The sequence below is a fragment of the Dasypus novemcinctus genome, chromosome 9, assembly GCF_030445035.2.
Source record: "Dasypus novemcinctus isolate mDasNov1 chromosome 9, mDasNov1.1.hap2, whole genome shotgun sequence".
Classification (NCBI taxonomy): domain Eukaryota; kingdom Metazoa; phylum Chordata; class Mammalia; order Cingulata; family Dasypodidae; genus Dasypus; species Dasypus novemcinctus.
The window spans coordinates 36,450,590-36,455,422 of NC_080681.1; the positions used below are offsets into that span (position 1 = coordinate 36,450,590).

The 4,833-nt window shown below is 41.5% G+C and overlaps 1 pseudogene; it reads left to right on the plus strand.

Moving 5' to 3' along the window:
- Positions 1-3,827: 3,827 nt before the first annotated feature.
- LOC101432117 (small ribosomal subunit protein uS7-like) lies at positions 3,828-4,603 on the plus strand (annotated as a pseudogene).
- The last annotated feature ends 230 nt before the right edge of the window (positions 4,604-4,833 follow it).

Genomic DNA, 4,833 nt, shown 5'->3' on the forward strand with positions numbered 1-4,833 from the left:
CAAGCCTGCATGGAGTGCTGGCCCATGCGGCAAGCTGGCCCAACCAGAGAGCTGGCGCAAGATGATGTAACAAAAAGAGACACAGAGGAGAGACAATAAGACACAGTTGACCAGGGAGCTGAGGTGGCACAAGAGATTGAGTACCTCTCTCCCATTCCAGAAGGTCCCAGGATCAGTTCCTGTGGCCACCTAAAGAGAAGACAAGCAGACACAGAAGAACACACAATGAATGGACACAGAGAGCAGTCAATGAGATGGGGGGAGGGGAGAATAAGTAAGTAAGTAAATAAATAGATCTTTAAAACAAACAAGCATAAGTCTAGTTGAAATCTGTATTTTTCTTCCTCATCCTCCCCATATCTAATCCATCCATGTGTCCTGTTGGCTCTGCTGCATCTTAATCCAAATCTTCTGCTTCTTTCTGTCTTTATTACTATCATCCTGGTCCAAGCCACTAGCACCTTATACAAGGACTACTATTCCAGTCTCCTAAAATCTATTCTCCTTCCACAGTGATCCCCTAAAATCCATTCTTCCCAAAGCTGCCAGATTGATCCTTAAGAGCTTAAACTGGATCATGGTACCCCATCCCTTTAAATCTTCATAGCAAGATTTAAGTCTTTCATCACACTAAAACAAAATGCAAAAGTTCATGGCATGGTCTACAGACCCCATGTGATTTGGTCTACTTCTTTGACCTCATTGCATACTCCCTCATTCCTCACTAACTACCCCAGCCTCTCTAACATTCTGTTTCTCTCTCCCAAACATCAATCTTTGTTCCCCCCCAGCATTATGCCATTGCCATTTCCTCTTCCTGGAATCTCTTCTAGATTATTTTCATCATCCTTTCTACTCTATATGTGGTCCGTGGATGGATTGCATCAGCAGCACCTTGGATCTTGTTGGAAATGCAGTCTCAGGTCTGACCCCTAATCTTCTGAATCATAAACTGCATTTTAACAAGATCCCCAGGTGATACAAATGCAAATTATAGTTTGAGATGTTCTTGTTTAAGCCTTATTTCAATTGTATCTCTTCAGAGAGGCTTAATTGACCCCCAATCTAATTCATTTCTCAAATCACCCCCTATTATACCACTTATTTGATTTTTCTCACAGCAGTTAACATTAGATGAAAACACCTTATTTGTTACCTAACATGTTTTTCCCCAGTAGACTGTAAACTCCATGAAACTACGGACCATGTTTATATTAACCAACACTATTTTACCACTCAGCCTGATCAAATAAATATTTGATCAATTAGTGAACATTCAAATATTTATTTAATGTTAATCATCAAAGAAATAGTGGAATAAAACAAGTTTGTGATTTCTGTTTATTTGGCTTTTTCTCACCTAACTTCCAGCCAGAAAAATTATGAGGCAAATCAGTTGTTTTTGGCATAAATCTCTTGCAGTACCCTAACTGAATTTAAGGAAGGAAGGAAGGAAAGAAAGGAGGCCAGCTGGGAAGATAAGCTGGTAATAAATGGGATGGTATTGCAAAAGACTTCAAAGGACTGCAAAGGATAGGACTGCAGAAGCAAGCAAAATAAGATCACATCTGGCTCACCAATATGGTGAAAATTATGCTAGTTTCTCACCTTCTAGAATTTGTAAAACAGTGATGATTGAAGCTTTTTATCTCATGTTGTACTGCATGGAACACAACACCATTTAGTAGCCATTAAGAAGAGGAAAATGTGTTAATGACATCCAGTTAAGCAAGTTAATCACATCTTAACTTAAGGCAATGCATGAACCTTGATTTGGTCCAGGATCAGAAAAATAAAACAATTTTGGAGACATTTGGAGGAAGTTTGAATATGAATTATGTATTCATTACCATTCCAAAACTAGTGGGCTAGGGAAGCACATGTGGCTCAAGTGATTGAGCTCCTGCCTACCATGTGGGAGGTCCCAGGTTCTGTTCCTGGTGCCTCCTAGGGGAGACAGCAAGCCAGTGCAACAGGCAGGCATGGCAAGGTGATGCAACAAGATGATGCAACAAAAGACATAAGGAAAACATAATAAGAGACACAACAAAGCAGGGAATGGAGGTGGCTCAAACAATTGAGCCACCTGCCTACCACATGGGAGGTCCCGGGTTCGGTTCTCAGTCCTATGGAAATAAGGAAGATGAATAGACACAGCAAGTGCAAACAATGAGTGGGTGGGGAGAAATAAAACAAATCTTAAAAAAAAAAAAAAAACCTAGTAGTTTAAAACATTTATTATCTCATTATTTTTTTGGTCAGAAATTTGGGAGTGGCTAGGTTGGCCAGTTCTGTCTCATGGTCTCTCATGAGGTGTTAGTGAGGGATGCATCCAACTGAAGGTTTAAATGGAGTTGAATGATTTATTTCCAGTATGATACACTCAAATGACTGTCAAGTGGCACTGGCAGGTTGACTCCTCCCCATGAGACTTCTAGAGTTTCCTTGAAATATGGCAGCTGGCAATCCAAGAGAGGAAGGCAGAGTTGGAATGCTCTTTATAACCTAACCTCAGAAATCACAAATCATCACCTCTGTGATATTCAATTAGTTACACAAACCAGCCCTGATTCAAAGTGGGAGAGAACTATATAAGGGTATGAATACCAGAAGGTGAGGACCATCGGGGACCATCTTGGAGGCTGGTTGGTCCAGATTTTATATTATATCATATTATACTAGTGCTAAATTTCTTTAGTGTGAAAGTTGTACTGTGGATATATAAGAAAATGTCCTTGTTCTTAAGAGAAATGGGCTAAGATATTTGGGTGAAATAATAATGCGAATTTGTTAGGGTAAAAGCTTACAGTTCTGAGGCCATGGAAGTGTCCAAATCAAGGCATCATCAAGAGATGCTGTGTCACCAAGTTGCAGCTGTGGGCAATCAGGCGCATGGTGGCATCTTCTAAAGATGCTTTCTCTCCAAGCTCAGTTGTGGGTGATCAGGCACATGACCGGTTATAATGGCGACTCTGCTGGTTTCTGTCTTCTCCTCCAGGCTTAGTTTCTCCCCAAGGTCAGCTGTGGGCAATCAGGAATATGGCTCTTCTCTCTCCTCTCTTCTGGGCCCATCTCTTTCAGCCTCTTTGGGGTCTCTTTTTGTGCCTCTGTGTGCTGCTGATTCTAGTCTCTGGCATCCAGGACTTCTCCGCCTCTTGGGGTTTCTGTCTTTGCTGTTTTTTTCTGTCCATGGCCTTTTAGTCCTCCATTTATAATGGACTCCAGTAAGAGGATTAAGACCACACTGGGCCCCACAATCTAATCAAAGGACAAAGACCCTTAACAGAAGTGATCTAATCAAAAGTAAACTAATCAACAGATCCCTTAACTGAATCTACTCAAAAGGTTCCATCTACAGTGGGTTTACAGGCAAAGGTATGAGTCCACTTTAAGAACAAGATTGTGTGGGGTCTACGAAAGACTCAAACCATCACACATATGTATATTTATACATACACACACATATATACAGATAAAGAGAAAGTAAATGAAGCAAAATGTTAACAATTGGGCAATCTAGATGAAAAATATGTTGGAGAAACTAAAAATATAATCTGGAAAAATAGGTAGAGGTATATTAAATGAAAATGCATTGGTCATGAGATGATAAGAGTTAAGTTGGATGAAGTGCACATGGGGCTTATGATAATATTCTTTCTACTTTGGTGTATTTTAAATTTTTTCCACAATATAAAGTTAAAAATTAATAAATAATGAAATTTAATCAGACAGAAAAACATTGTTGAGATATGACAAATGTTAAGGACGAAAAAGTTAATACTCTTCCTGTCTCTGCCAGGGCAGCGCATGGTCTAAGCATCCTGGCTACACCCAAAGGATGATTGAGTGGGAGTCAGCTGCGTCTGCCCATGGCGGAGACCTCTGACATTAAGCTCTTCAGGACGTGGAGCACAGATGATGGGCAGATCAAAGACATTTCCCTGCAGGACTACATTGCAGTGAAGAAGGAGTATGCCAAGTACCTGTCCCCCAATGCAGGGTGCTATACAGCCAAGCGCTTCAGCAAGGCACCATGCCCCATCGTGGAATGCCTCACCAACTCGATGATGATGCATGGCAGCAACAATAGCAAGAAGCTCATGACCATGTGCATCGTCAAGCACGCCTTCCAGATCATCCACCTGCTCACGGGAGAACCCCCTGCAGGTCCTCATGAATACCATCATCAACAATGGCCCCTGGGAGGACTCAACAGCACTGGGCCAGCTGGGACAGTCTGGAGGCAGGCCGCAAACGTGTCCCCACTGCATGGTGTGAACAAAGCCACCTGGCTGCTAGGCACAGGTGCCTGTGAGGCCACCTTCTGGAATATCAAGACCATTGCTGAGTGCCTGGCAGACAAGCTCATTAATGCAGCCAAGGGTTCCTCCAACTCCTACACCATCAAGAAGAAGGACGAGTTGGAATGTGTGACCAAGTCCAAAAGCTGATTGCCTTACCCGCAGCCTAATAAACCTGTTAGCCTTTGGGGCCCTCTGCCCCTTCCCCTCAAATAAGTTTATAGAAATATATTAATTATATACAAGCCAAGCTCTGCCTGGAGCGTCTTAGAGATAGGGATGCATTCAAAGAAAAAGTATTGGCAAGCAAATCTGAACTTTCTGTACCCATACTAGGGAAAGGTTGTTGCTACTTTCATCTTTTGTAAGTTTAAACAATAAAATCTAAGGTCCTTTTTGAGAGTCAAACTGGATAATTAAACTTCAGGGAATTTGTGCTTTTCACTCAGTAGGCAATCAATACCTATGTACTGAATGAATTAATATTACTGAATGTATTAAATGAATGATCTTTCTCAAGATAGGTAACTCC